General features: G+C 36.8%; 1 pseudogene; it reads right to left on the bottom strand.

Annotated features, from left to right (window-relative positions):
• Nucleotides 1-3,269: 3,269 nt before the first annotated feature.
• LOC137283911 (uncharacterized) lies at nucleotides 3,270-16,304 on the bottom strand (annotated as a pseudogene).
• Nucleotides 16,305-16,681: the final 377 nt, after the last annotated feature.

The raw sequence follows: 16,681 nt of genomic DNA, 5'->3' as shown, positions 1-16,681 counted from the left end.
CTAGGTTACTAAGACTGATCACATGGTTACCACTTTGCATTGGGATGTATTCATGGGGATCTATTTTTTCCTATAAATCCAGCACTGCTGCATGACATTGGCAAGTGGGTACATCAACTACATGCTGAATCTAAAAATTCAACTTTGCCCCTGCATTCAGTTCATAATGCATCACTTGAGAGCAAGAGTAGACATCAACTGTATTCCAAGCTGTCTGCAAATTGTTGATCTGGAGTGAGGGAGCAACCCAACATGGGATGAATGGTGAACAACCTGTGAACATATGAAGTTAGTTATTAATAAAAACATTTGGTTTGAATGTCATGATAACCTGAAGGGAGCAAAATATGAGAAAACATAAAACATGAAAATGGCTTACTGGACAACTACGGCTAAAAACTAACATGAACACACAAAGGTCTAACTATCTGCAATTGCCCAAAGGACCATATGTGTTAAGGTGTCATGGCAGAAACCCTTGAACTGTCAAATACATTGATTCACTGAATGGAAAAATAACAAATATGTTATTAGCCATGCCACTACAGAGCTGAGGAAATAGTCTGATTGTTACCATGGCATATAGTATTGGTACTAAGGATTCACAGAAAGCTGAGCATACACTGCCTCAACATTGGACAGCTGCAAGTCAAATACTGTACATCTTTTCTGTGTATCTGTCTCAGCAATAATTAAGGCAACAATAATTTCCTTTATATCAGTCATCAGGAACCTGGTTCTACATCTGTGACCATTACAACCTTACACATGGCCTTAAAAGATCACATTTGATATTTGACATCATATCTCACTTATTTTATTTGATATTTGTCAACTGCCTTTCCCTGAGGTTGGGAATGTTGAGTTTGACTTATGACAGTTGTTGGTCCCATTTCAAGGCATAACTGATCGTGATTACACAATGCCATTTAGAACGTGATCAAATGTAATATGTCATATTTGGCATTACACTTAGCACATTACACTTGGCATCTTAGTAAAGTACAAACTCTAGTACTTTTGGGTTGAGACCCATCTGGGACTCACCAGCACACAAAGTCAGCCATCTCGATCAATCAGCCACTGCGACTTCCTCGCCTATCTTTCTTGAAGGTTGTGCCAGAAATGTATCAATATCAATCATTAGGCTCAAAAGTACTTCACATGTTTTGGTTTATTTCTTGCTGTTGTTATTAAACGCCACAATCAGCAATATATACGCTATATGGAGAGGTATAGCAATGAATAATGTCACGTTTACCATTCTTTTTTATCTCACATTATGTGATTAATTCCTTTTTCATCTCACATTATGTGAATAATGTTATGAAATTTATTGAAAATGAACATGATTCCCGTTGTTAACAAAGATATTCAGTGCAAAAGCTACAGATACACATCCATATTTATTGACATGTACACATTGTGGCCTTAAACCCAGAATGGTGTTAAGTCCACAATAAATATGAATAGTCATTAGTGTGCAGAGTTCATGCCACCACATAACATGTGTTTCGTACTGCCAAGCTCTCACTTGCACATGGCAGTGTCACGTCTGCTGAGTTGTGAATAGTGTAGCGTACAGTGTGGGTGCTCATTTTACATGTACAACATGAAAACTGGCATTACCTATTTATACACCAGCAAATGAATGTATTGTGAAGTGCCTGATAAAAGCACCATCGTTTGATTTGGGCACCGTTCAGAACTTGTGGTGAGGGTGGGGTGTTTGCCCAGGTGAATGCTACTACTACTGCTGATGCTATTACTATTAGTACTGCTGGTGCTACTGCCACTACTACTAATTCTACGCCCCTTAACATGTATATTAGTCAAAAATGACTTACCTTCATTGTGCAATTACAACATTTGAGAGGATAGGAATTTTTCTTTTTAAATGGAGGAAGGTGATCCCTTGTTTAAAGTGAATGTATGTTTGTTTGGTATTAATGCAGGTGTTATGGAGTTCGTTTGTCATCAGTATAACATGTGGTGATACAGCATGAGTGAGTTTAGTTTAACGCTGATACAGTATGTACAAGAAGCATTGTACATGGTATAACTTCAGCACTACAAAGTGGGATCACATGCTAATGTGTATACATGAACAAAAGCATACCCATGCACACATCAAGGTGATTGTAAATATGTGTACAAGTACCCAGAGGTTAGAACTTGGTTTTGATGCCTCTGACAGTATCATGCCAGTTACATAACAATCAAGGGCATGAAATGTGCAAACTTGCATGTGTACAAGTAGTGAAAGCCATTGGCCTTTTGCCCTCAAGTTCTGATATATCACCAGTGAAACTCGGTTGAAAATGAAGTGTCCACCCACCTTTCTCAAAAAGTTGTATCCATCCCTGTAACCCATAATTTCAGTGAAATATGCACATCCTTACCATCCTGTGTTTATTTGTATGTGCATTCAGACATATAGCAGAGCTTCAGTTATCACATTTCTTTATGAAATAACCAAAAAGGATAATGTACAATATGTTTTATTACAAAAATACATTGAAACCCATTGTCCAATACAACAGACTATGCTTACTACAACAGATATAAAACATATAACACAGACATTCGCACAAGCACACACATGCACACACACACATTGTCATGGACGCAACATCCCCATCCAACCCCTCCCATGCATCGAAATAATATAAGAAAATTAACATGCAATTGGTTTGTGATACAAAAGTGAGACAGAGAGAGAGAGAGAGAGAGAGCGTTTAGTTTTACATAACATATTTGTGAGTATTCTAGCTAAATGGTGGTGATATGTAAGGAAACTGAACCACACAATCCAGTGATCTACAGTCTATTAATGTATGCTTCATAAGACTCAAGACTGTTAGCGTGACCATTACTTTGGCAAGAAATGGAAAAAGAATTATCCTCTATAAAAAAATTTGCACATGAAAGGAAATAGTATGATTTGAAATTGGTAAAACCATCATCTTCACAAATATCCGTAAAGGATTCTAATACAATATCTTCTTGAAATGACACAGAGCTGGACCAAACCATCATTTGAAACCTAACCTTATCACACATAATCATCCTTAACTTCACTCTGTGCATTCCTTGCAACATTTAATCTAAGCTGCAAAGAAGCAAAGGTGCAATAAATATCAATTTCCAAGAATAATATTTAGTTCAATGACAATACAGTTCCAAATTAAAAAATTGAAAACTGCACCAACAACTGATAAAAAATGCCATCGTCCAATGCTAGGGAGAAGTCAATTTACATTTGGGGCTAAAAAAAATGGTAATCTGTCTGTGGGCTATTACATTTTTACTTATGGTTTTTAAACTGCAAGAAACTAGGATTTTAGCTTTCTTGGCTGCTCGTCACTCTTGAAACATCATAAATGAGGCAAATGGAAAATTAGTCAGGACAAGTTAGTTTCCTAGTCACTTGCCCTGTGGCAAGTTGCTTTCCAAAAATGATTTGAGCCCCTTACAAAAGAAAGTTAAAAAATGTCTAAAATATTACTGATATTCAAATTTCCTTGACAATTCAGTTGAAAGCAGTGTGAAACTGTTGTTTCAAAAGTAACTTTGCATTATTTAAAAAAACGTTTCATATCATTTTCATGTAACTACTTCTAAACACTGTTTGTGTATATACAAAATATATAGAGCATATATACACACTCACACTTTCACACTTCCAGCCCACAGCAGTTCAGAAGAGGTGAGTTTTAAACATTATCCAAGCATGACTTACATGGCTGAAATCTGTTCATCAGGGCTAAATATACAATAATATATTCACTGTATGAAACTCCTAACACACCAAGCAAGCCCACTGAGCTGAAAACCGAAAAATGTTGTTGGGCCTGTTAATGTGTAACCAGCCCTGCATTACAAATAGGACTGAGACAAGGTGATAATGTTACTAAATGAAGTTATGCGTGATTGTTACATACAGAAAAGAAGACTGTTCATTGGTTGGAAGCATTCTCCAGACCAAGCACATTTAGTGTAAGATAAATGGGTAGGCTGATCTGTGGAAGTCTGGGTTAGGGTTCGTCTAGCTGCCAAATTTGTAAATAGCTTGAAAATATTTCAAATATATACCTGTGGAAAATGTATTGGCACACTGGGTTGGCTATGAAATAAAGTTGTGAGCCCGCCATGTAACTAGCAAGCAGTGGGCCACCAGACAGACGTTATTTCATGCACTGAATATATTTCTGTACATGTACATGTTACAAAAATCGCTATCCTCTGCAGAAAAACACATACAAAAACTAGGTGCAAACTTTCTGTATATTATACAAAAAAGGGAAAACAGGGAAAAGTATAAAAAAGTAACCTGCTTGTAATTCACTAAAACTTTACGGAAGAAAACATTACAATGGCACAGATACAGAGGTATGGAATTAATGTATATTGGTAAGACCATCACCAAAATGAAATCTGTGCTGTGTCCAAATCATTTCTATTGAAGTAAGAAAAGAAATAAAAATGCCTACAATCTCTGAGTAACAGAAATCTTCAGGGTCTGTGTGACATATGTCTGATTAAACTTTCATAGTAAGGTACACATGAACTACTACTTTGTTGGGTTGAATTGCATCCAGTAAAGCAATCCAACCAACAAAAGCAATTACAATCTGGGCCGGGTTCCTCAGAGCAATCGTAGCACTACAGTCATAAGTTTATGTTGCAGTTTCGCCGATCTTTGCGCTACATTACTCATCGTCGACAGTGATGTGCACGCCTCTCCCAGGAACCTGGCTGGCATCAAACTCAGAAGACATGCAAGCCATATTTACTTCTTCCTATGTTTTCTGCATTGTATCCATCAGAATGAAGACGATGGCTTCTTTCACCCCTACCTGCAATAAGTATTCTGTGGCAGTTCTGAAGTGAAAAAATATATGTGTTCTATTTTCTTTTCATAAAACAAATCACAAAAAATCATGAATCACATCTGCATATTATACATGTAATAACTGTCAACAGTACCAGAGTCCCAATGCACACAACACATAATTCACTGAACTTATTTAGACCACTACAGCTTTCAAGAAGTAATTTGTCTGCATCTGTAAAATTATGTATGTTTACATCAGACACCATAGCTAGGTTACCGACACTAATGACATAGGAATGTCCTATCTGAACATCTACAACAGTTAACATGAATGTTTACCAAACAGTCAACGTGTGTGCAAAGCATGTATCATTGTTGACTGCCAGTGTGAGGAGAACATTGCCACATGAAGTTAAGGTATGCATACGATGTTACCCGCCTTGGTACACAATAATCATTATGCTACGTCTGTGTCACTGTCATGCTGGTACCATAGCTATGGTCATATGTTTCAACTATTGTTCAGTTTGCTGTATTCCTCTGACCACCAACAGATTCAAATATCAACTTCATTTTTAGCTATGTTCCACCAGGTAAATGCCATTGTTACCATCTTAATAAAAAGAATGTATGTTTCAAAGAATATACACAGTGTAGTGTTTTCATATTAAGTGGGCATTACTTTATCAATGCTGATTTGTGCGTGCAGAACTACTCCATCAAGTCAGCATAGAGAACATTCGGGTCGGTGGGGTAACCTAGTGGTTAAAGCTTTCGCTCATCATGCTGAAGGCCCAGGTTCGATTCCTCACAATGGGCACAATGTGGGAAGGCTATTTCTGGTGTAGCCTGCTGTGATATTGCTGGATTATTGCTAAAAGCAGCGTAAAACCCAAATCACTCACTCACTCACTCAAATATATAACATTTCTATAACACACCATTTTCAAAACAAAAAGTATAAGAACCAATAACAAAATGTCGTGGTCTAGAATCAAACAACTTTTCATCAACTTATACCCATTCCATCTTTCATGAAATCATGCCATAAAACTGAATAGTGTCTAGAAATGTCAATAACAATCACATAACAAAAATACTATGAAAGTATTCTTACATCATGTGCTTTCTTGTCTAATGTTCAAGTCCTTTTTCCACTTTGCACTTGAACAGCCGTAACATTCCAGAGTATACTCTCCTGTTTCAACAAAGAAATTCCCTTCCTCACAATGGTTATATTGTCTTTGGTGTGCAAGTGGCTAAGAATACAATCATACTGACCAAACGATCAGGTGATTTAAGGCATGTCCTATTATCCTGGATGTATATACATGTAACACTTATTCAGTCAATATCATGATGGCGCTATGGTTTAAGGCATGTAATATTATCCTGGATGTATATACATGTAACACTTATTCAGTCAATATCATGATGGCGCTATGGTCTAAGGCATGTCCTATTATCCTGGATGTATATACATGTAACACTTATTCAGTCAATATCATGATGGCGCTATGGTTTAAGGCATGTCCTATTATCCTGGATGTATATACATGTAACACTTATTCAGTCAATATCATGATGGCGCTATGGTTTAAGGCATGTCCTATTATCCTGGGTGTATATACATGTAACACTTATTCAGTCAATATCATGATGGCGCTATGGTTTAAGGCATGTCCTATTATCCTGGATGTATATACATGTAACACTTATTCAGTCAATATCATGATGGCGCTATGGTTTAAGGCATGTCCTATTATCCTAGATGTATATACATGTAACACTTATTCAGTCAATATCATGATGGCGCTATGGTTTAAGGCATGTCCTATTATCCTGGGTGTATATACATGTAACACTTATTCAGTCAATATCATGATGGCGCTATGGTTTAAGGCATGTCCTATTATCCTGGATGTATATACATGTAACACTTATTCAGTCAATATCATGATGGCGCTATGGTTTAAGGCATGTCCTATTATCCTGGATGTATATACATGTAACACTTATTCAGTCAATATCATGATGGCGCTATGGTTTAAGGCATGTCCTATTATCCTGGATGTATATACATGTAACACTTATTCAGTCAATATCATGATGGCGCTATGGTTTAAGGCATGTCCTATTATCCTAGATGTATATACATGTAACACTTATTCAGTCAATATCATGATGGCGCTATGGTCTAAGGCATGTAATATTATCCTAGATGTTTATATATATAACACTTATTCAGTCAATATCATGATGGCGCTAGTATGATAATATCTATCATGTGTAGAATACTTCATACTGTGTATTTTAAGTAATCATTATTTCACAAGAAACAATACATATATATATATATATATATATATATATATATATTACTTGTTTCAAAGCCAAATATGCAATCATGTTCATTCCTCTTGTACAACTTCATAGCTTAACATAAGGAAATACTCTCTTGTGTGACAGAATATCAAGAATTGATACCGTGTATCTTTTAACTTTGTTGATGTTAAAGTTTATGTGAGGTAAAGCAACATCTTTTCTTGCATCTGAAAGAGTAAAACACATGAAGGAAATCTTTTCAGAGGTAAATAATGTGTGGCAGTGACACAAATATATATGCATGAATTAGCAATTTTTTTAGTCTTTATGTCTAAAGTGGAAAGTAATTCAGAAGGTTTCTGTATTTATTTGTTACCAGAACACAGGCACCATTCATTCAAACGTGTGCTTTTTTCCGATTTATGAATGAACATTTAGAAGAGCATGAAAACTGAAGAGCTGAAAAACATGAATACATTCTTCATGTTTAACACCTTATGCAACAATAGCCCTGCTCTATGATGTGTGAAACACCAAGTAGTGTTTGTGTGTTATCAGTGAAGTTAACTGAACCTCAACAACACGGCCATTTAGTCTAGTGGTATCATTTCACTTGGTTTAGATTTAATTCCTCTTCAGTATCATCATGTATCAACCAAGTCACTTACCCACAAAACCCCTTACAAAGGCGGTTCTGAGTACTGAACAGTTACAGCAACTATAAACCTCAGCTAACATTAATCAAACGTCAATCTAAGACATGTAAAAAGAACACTCACGGCGCATCTCTAAGGAGTATTTTCTGTAGATGAGCAATGACATCTTCTTTCTGTGAACATTAAAGTAAAGAAACAAACATGTGTTACATAGGTTTATGAAAGATCTGTGTGAGTGAGTTTAGTTTTACGCTGCACTCAGCAATATTCCATTTATATGGCAGCAGTTTCTAAATAATCGGGTTTGGACCAGACAATTCAGTGATCAATTGCATGAGCATCGATCTGTGCAAATGGGAACTAACGACAAATCAACCAAGTCAGTGAGTCTATCTGCTCCCGCTGTTGGTTAATAGCCTCTTACAACAAGCGTAGTCGCCTTTTATGGCAAGCATGGGTTCCAAAAGGCCCATTTTACCCCAGGACCTTCACAGGTAATGAAAGATATGAATGCAAGTGAATACTACTGTATGTCAGGGTTTTACATGACACATGATTCCTGCGTATTTGATGGAACAATTTTGTAAAAAGACTGAAAATGTGATCATGTGAGTCAAGGTTGACGGAACTGAGTCATCCTCAGAATTCAGGTCAGTAATATTGATTTGATAAGCAACCATAGTTTGGTAAGGTCATTTAATAGGTAATTCCTTTTCATTCATGTTAATAACTGTACATTACAAGTATACTTCAGTTATGACTGATTTCAAGAGTGAAAATACACTATGTCTTATGTAAGATATTTGGTAATGCAACACAAAAAAACCCAAAATCTTTGCCACACTGTTGAATTTTGATATGCAAAATTACATTTTACACTAATATTTGTTTTTTCATGACTCACAAATATTTAAAATCTCTCCATAAAAACAAAAAAACAATGTTCATCTGTACATTGTTAAAGTGTTGTAAATAATTCTTATTCATTGTCAAATCAGGTAAAAGACCATCATCTATAGTACAACTCTTTTTGGCTCGCAGAATTAGGGTATTTATCATATTAATGACACTGACACAATTGAAGATCCAGTTCATTTTTTTTTTTTTCAGTTTTCTCCTTTTGGTTTGAACATGCCTTTCTCTCCCACACAGCTGAGATGATCTTGTATTGGTCGTCTGAACCAACTGACTCTGTTTCCAGGTTACTTTCACAACTTTCCTGTGTCTCTTTCTCTGCAGCTGCAAAAACACTGTATGTAAGTACAAGTGGGAAGTGAAGCATGACTTGGCACAGCCAAGCATGTGTAAGGTCACTAGAATGTTTTCATTTACTATATTTCATTACATTCATATTATAGTGATCATGACAATATTATGCACTATCAGATACCTAATACCACTAACAATCTACCCACACACTGATATAGGTAACTGTTACAAATACCACATATAACTGGCTATTGTTTGCATAGAGTGAACTCATATGTCCTTTACCTGTACCATAAATATGTCTATGTAAAGCACCAACCTTTTCCTGGTGACATTGGTATTAGTGTAACGTAATGGAGTTCACACAGGTGTCCTATGCTCAATACAGGCATGTTGTCTCTTATTTCTCTAGGCTGAATGAAGATGGGCTGATTGGCTATGGTGGTTACTACTCTGATGGTAACCTTATACAGGTCAGCTGTTGCCTGTAATATCACATGGTCACCCCATTCACCCACCCTTTTCATTTTTGTCAAATAGTCTCTGAAGGATGGGAAGTGCTTTCTATCTAAGAAGCCTTGGAAGATACGTCGCTTGCCCTGCAAGATAATTGGCTTAGTGTGAGGAGCAGCAAAGTATCTACTGCCATACTTTTACATCCATAAATAGCAAAGGCACCATCTTTGGTTTTCTTTCATAAGTGTAGATCTGCCAAATTTTAGTGAAAGACATTCAACTGTTTTGGAGTTATTCTCCGTGCACATCCCTTCCTTATGGGAGCCATGGAAAGTAGGAAAAAGTAAGAAAAAAAATATGACCTGAATAAATATATGCTGAATAGCCAAAGGCACCACCTCATAGTGCTGGCACAATTCATCGATGTGCTGATACATCGCGATATATGTAAGTTTGATACAACTACCAAATCAGCAATTGGTGTATTAACACAAAACCATAAGCATATTCTTTTTCAAAAACATGATAGAGTACATATAGAGAGACAAATATGTATAATAGGTTTACGTGTCTGTTTATAATAATAGAGTTTATGCTATACACATATACCTTAAGAGAAATCATTTCAAATCTGAATACTGTGCCATTCAGGTCTATGTATGGTGATACATGTCATACTGCACATAACATATTGTGGTACGCATCATACAGTGATATAGTGTATCATCCCATTGCTACCACTTTAGATTCTGTTTGCTATGTGTGTCAAGTCTTCTTGAAAAATATGAAACAGTTGTGGACTTTAGCCCCTGAAAGAAATGCTTATGGATAAACAGAAGGATGTACATACACACAAATACACAAACAGATGAGGCATCAACTCTGTAATTTTCCGGTCCCAACATTTTGTACCTGAGACGAATGGTTAAACTTCTTTAATTTATCACAGTAATGATGATGGACATCACAGAGTAGAAAACATTTCTTCTTTGTTGTTAAGTTTGGATGTTTTTTTTATAACAAATATCTCTTCAATTTTTTACTTAAATTCAGAAGCATGAACTGATTCCCGTAAATGTGATATCATATGAGAATTACAACTTGCTTGCACGTCTATGCTAGTCAGAGCAATGCTCTTTGTGCATTTTTCACTTTTCAACTACAAACACCTGAAAGTTTGATCATACGCTTGCATCATAGATCTCTAAAGTCCTAACAAATATTGCAATTTATGTACCTTTATACATTGTCCCTATGCTACACGAGAAAATAAGGGATCATGTGAAAGCAAGGTTTTCCTTTTTTTAATCAAGGTCTCTTAACAAGCTATGCCATACCAAGCATGTGAAGAAACCCTAAAAAACATGTAGGAACTCTTGTGCGTTCATGCCATTCCCCCATCCCCATTGCTCATTTGGACATTAAGGTATGGCTCCAGAGCTTTCTGCATTACACATACTCTTTTTCCTCTCAAAGATGTATGCTGCATCATTACAGTATCACTAAAAACCTATGTTTTCCAACCATCTGCTGGTTTTATGTACCTGGCATAACGCAGTTATTCATTTAGAAAACCAAAAATCGTTTATCTGGTGGCCTAGGGACAAGTAGGATTGCCTAAAACGAAAACTGAACTGTCCCGGGCATGGGGTGATGGCATTTCTTCACCCATGATGAAATAATTATTTTGTAGGATGCATATTTTGACTCACCCAAAAATACAAGGCTGATAAAAAAAAATGCAATACATTATACCCTGTATATTACATATTTTATGTATATGGGAGTTCTCAGACATTAATACACACATGATTAAACACTGATGAATTTCCTTGTCCAAATTGCACTGAAGCCTGCCATTTTTATCCATCGTTTATGAAAAAGAAACATTTCAAAACAAAAAGCACACCACATTGCTTCCACATCTTCAGTGTATCAACCATATTCCTGAGGACATTGTAAACGTTTGTGATCATTCACTTACCTGCAGATACTGTACAACCTTTTCCCTGAGATCTATGTGACTGAGAGTGTCAACATCTTGGATTTGCATTTGCTGGGCCAATGCAATAAACATGCAGTTGCCTTCACCTTCATTACGTACGACTTCAAGGTCATAAAATGAAGCCTCGAGCTCCAGCTCTCTCATCGTTGGTGTTGTGTTTCCTACATGTACACATTATCATAAATATCACTAACATTCTTCAGCACCTATACAATTGTTGCATGTTGCAACTGAAACAATGGAGAAATGACCTATGGGAGGAAATGACGATGTATGAAAAAATGATAACATTATGTAGACCATTTGTATAAACCCATTCATTATTATTCATCTTGCGTTATTCAATTCTGTATATTATACGTTTCTGCTAATACCTTTCTGCGTTTCAGTGCCTCCACTCTTGTTTTATGATTGATCTCCTTCTCCTGAAAAGTAGAAACATAAGTGCACATATCCTGCTTTAATTAGTATTCCTTAGAATTGTGCAATTTATCCTGATCAAAGAATTCAAAAGTTATGACATGATGACAAATTCCCTTGCCCAACAAATGAAGAGTACCAGTTGACCTTTTGTGTGAGCAAGCTGTGGTGATTGTGTTGGTTGTATCTGGAAACAGGACACCAGTTCATTTCCTTCAAATTTACACATCAAAAAGGCACAACTTGGTTAACATTTAGAACATACTGCTGTGGAAAGTCTCTAAGGAGGGTTTCAGACATAAATCCATGTCCTCCTTTTGGAATTAAACGATGAAAATCACAATAATCAGATTTCCAGTAAAGGAAGGCACCACCTCAGTATCTTTTCCATACACCTAGTGTGAATTAGGTATGCCCTGACATTGAAATCCATTCCTGTCTAGTCCACAAGGAAATGACATTGATGAAAATGACCATGCCAAAAATTTAATATATGACACATGCCTAAAGTATTTGTTGAAATATTTCAATGTTCTGTTTCAGCTATGCTCCAAAAAACAGTGTGCACATATACATGCTTGGTGTTGAGTATATACACAAAAGCAGTGCATGACATACCTTTGTGGTCTTGGTTGACCTCCTCCTCTTTCCTTCTGCATCAGGCATCGAGTCTGCTGGATAACAAACATGTTCTTTGGTAGGAGTCCACACATCATCACATTTTCAATTTATGGCATCCATAAGAGTGCACCTGTTCGACTGGTTATTGAACTGAACCGTTTTTGTATGCCAAGATATCAGGGAATGATTGAAATGCTATCTTACACATACTGACTCTTGCTGTCAGTTGGCACATACCTTACATATTCGTGAGCTCACCCTTGTTAAAGAGTAAACATGTACGGTACCAATCAATCTTTCATTTTTTTCTTACATATCAGTAGAGTACTACTTTTCCATTAAAGCCCTTGCTCAAAGAACACAGTACACTTAACTGCATCCTCCCCCAATATGAGTGCTGAAAATCCCCAAAGGTGGAATAATAGTGAGTGAGTGAGTGAGTTTAGTTTTACGTCGCACTTAGCAATATTCCAGCTATATGGCGACGGTCTGTAAATAATCGAGTCTGGACCAGACAATCCAGTGATCAACAACATGAGCATCGATCTGCGCAATGGGGAACCGATGACATGTGTCAACCAAGTCAGCTAGTCTGACCACTCGATCCCGTTAGTCACCTCTTACGACAAGCATAGTCACCTTTTATGGCAAGCATGGGTTGCTGAAGGCCTATTCTACCCCGGGACCTTCACGGGTCGTGGAATAATAACACAATAATTCATTAAAGAGTGCTAGTCACATTATCAGAAGCACTACACTAACATTGAAGGCCTATGTTCAATCATGTTATTATGTTTCAATGCCATGTACTAGAGCAATTGTACTCTTCAGTGACTTGGTTTCAATTTTACACCGAAGGCACAAAATCATAAGTCCAATACCTTCACTACTTCATTTATAACTTGATACACTAGTGTTATAATGTCAGATACATTTTACATGTGAAAGCACCAGTTCACTCCATGAGTCATATGCACACAAACAAAATTCACAATAACATATTGTATATAAACAATACCTTGAAAATCCATGCTACCATTGTCTTTTAAAAAAAAAGTCTTTATCAATATTGTTGAATGTACCTTCCAGTGTCTCCTTTTTCCTCTTTTTCTCTTTCTCCCTTGTCAATGATGTTATTTCAGACACCTGTACCCATCTTGATTGTTCATTTGGAAAAGAAATTTTGTACCTGGATTTGTCAGAATAAATATCTGACAGCAAACCTTCTAAACACCTTGCAATTCCTTTTTTCTGGCCGCCACTCCTAAGCCTTGTATCCTTGGCTTGTGTCTTTACAAGAACTTTTTCTCCAATTTTGTACACCGATACGCTTGACCTTCTTCGGTGTTTCTTCACCATCTTTGAAGATTGGCTCATTGATGATTTGAAGACATTCCCCCTCAGATCTGTTATACGCTCTATCCTGTCGTGAATATTTTCTTCTTCAGTGTGCTGAAGTGTGAACATAATACATTACACATGCATTACATGTAAACATGTAATGTAATGTAAGCAGATCCTATATATGATTTCAAATGAAATAACTCACATGTTTATGTATTTAGTAGAAAAGGATAATGGAGTCACTTACTGACTCTTGACACTTGTCATATGTATTGCACACATATTTTACATTATAACAGTTATAATCAAGTGATGATGTAAAATCTGTCATACCTCATCACTCTGTGCTGATAATTCTGAGGGCTCTTCCTCAGAGCAAGAGTACGCATCAACTGAATTGCCCGCCTTTAACAAGTTCTGAAAATGGACTGGGGGAAAGCCGAACGTGGCCTGGTATGGAGAGCAACCTGTAAATATATGAAGTTATGCACATATTTATTTATTTGTTTGTTTATTTATTCTAGACATCTTAACTAGGTTTGAGATTTGTTTATCAGTCTTATCTGTACAGATTCACATTGATATAGTTGGTATAGCTATGTATGTTTCCTTACTCATTAATCATTAGAATAGTAGTGAGTTTTCGATGTTACCCAATATGCATGTTGCAAGTACATGCTTACAGTATGAAGAGGATATGGTTATAATAAGTGCTTCATGCTGTGTTACATGGCAACATTCATTTAAACCCCTCGGTCCAAAAGTCAATGTCAAACTTTACCAAGAGACGAATGATGACTTTCATTGTGTATTCTGGAATAGGCTGGCAACTTTTCCACCCAGTTGAAACTTTCACCATCCGAACTGTTCTTAAAATCAAATTCAAGGTGTGCTTTCCAGTCCCTATGTGACCGCTCACTCTGAAAGGATGAAAACAGACTAATAGACAAAGATAAAGAACAGAAAGATATAAAGCAATGTAACTCACAAAGACTATATAATTCACTACAGGGTAAGATGCACATAGAAAAAAGACAGAACTGCCTACTTATGATATGACATCATCAAAAGCAGAAGCAAATGGCAGAGGTATGGACAAGCTACATATCTGCGTCGCAACACAAATAACAAAAGCAAGTATGGAAAATCTTAGCTTGGTTACGGAGGAAACGTTGCATAAATGCTCAGTTATTTCAACACAACAACTTGGCAACTTGCAGTCTTTCTCATGCATTTTCATTACTGATCAACATAAATGGGTAACATGTACACCAACATCTAAACTCTCTTATACCTATAATTTTACAAGCAAAACAGGCAAAAGGATTGATGACAATCCCCAAAAGTAAGCATGTAGCGTTCATCATTTGTATGAAATGAGTAAGGGTTTCACATGACAGTATTCACATCAAGCATTAGGCCTCTGCATCTGTGACCTTCATCTGGCACTTTAACCATGTCAACGGTATAGATCACATATAACTTTTCATTACAATATACTGTTACCTTTCCCTGAGACTGCGGATAGTGAGACCGACTGCGAACAATTTTGGTACCCATGTTGATGCACAACTGGTTAACTGCTCCCTTGAATTCTGTACCTTGGTCACATTGAAGAATCCGTGGACATCCCCATCCATATTCCAAATACAGTCTGTGAAGTTCTATAGCCACTGAGGAGGCACTTTTACTAGAAAGAGGACGAAGCATAGGAACTGGGTGAATACATCTATGACTGATAACACATACAGAAATGTTTCACCACCAATTGGCACCTGCATGCCACTCAGGTCAACGAGATCCACTTGATGTCGACCCATCGGCTTCTTTGAAATCACAGGCTTCAAGTTAGGTGCATTGCTAAAAACTGTCCGTAACTGCTGTCTGTCAGTCTGCCGATCAATGAAGTCCTGTATGGTGTCTTTTGAAATCCCTGCATAGTATTCATTTATCATGGACTTGATTTTCTTTGCACCTGACCCTCACAACTCTTTGTAGAATTTGGCAATGATGCTTTCAACATCAGACTTCCGGATGACAATTTTTCTTTCTGCATCAATCACTTCAGGTCTGTACCCTCCTTGGATGGGATTGTGGATTTCTTTCAAGGTTAAGTTAAATCTCTTTATTTTCCTGCAGGCTTCATGAAACAGTTTAGTCTTGCTTGCCTTCGGAAAGACAACACCTTCAAATTTTGATCTGATCCACCCATACTGCTCATCAGAAAGGACGCCGATAGTCCTGTGTCTGGATGATTGTGCCTAAAATGCATTCAAAACAATTAATATTGGCATGTTTATGGATTCTTTTCCTGCTAAAATTAAGTGGTTAACAACCTCTGCTAAGAAACCGCAAGCATGATGGTTACTGCTCCGAATCTGCACCAAAAACATACGTTTCACATCTTGCATCATGTACATACCTTTACCATATTAATGATTCTACACAACCATTGGAATGGATACTAGTATGGATCGTATGTTCCTCTTAGTAGCAGGCAAAATGTGCAATCCGTGTATTGATATGGGATTGGAGCATGATGCTTTGAACTTTGTGGATGAATACACCCAGGGATTCATAGGACACAAATTTCTGCATCCTATATGGTTAACAACTAACAACAGATGCAGTAATAAGAGTAATAAGTGCTTCTGCTGGGATCTAGAGAAAGTCAAACTTCTGTTTGTTAAAATTCCAATCAAGTAATGACCCAGCTCTGAAATTGCCGGAAGCTACAGCGATTGGCTAATGACATCATGAAAGTGTTTTCATTGGCTAGTTCACCTGCATAGTATCGCCCCTTTCATG

This window comes from Haliotis asinina, chromosome 5 (assembly GCF_037392515.1).
Source record: "Haliotis asinina isolate JCU_RB_2024 chromosome 5, JCU_Hal_asi_v2, whole genome shotgun sequence".
NCBI lineage: Eukaryota > Metazoa > Mollusca > Gastropoda > Lepetellida > Haliotidae > Haliotis > Haliotis asinina.
Note: the sequence above shows the minus strand (reverse complement) of the source record. Positions and strands in the feature narration are given on the sequence as shown.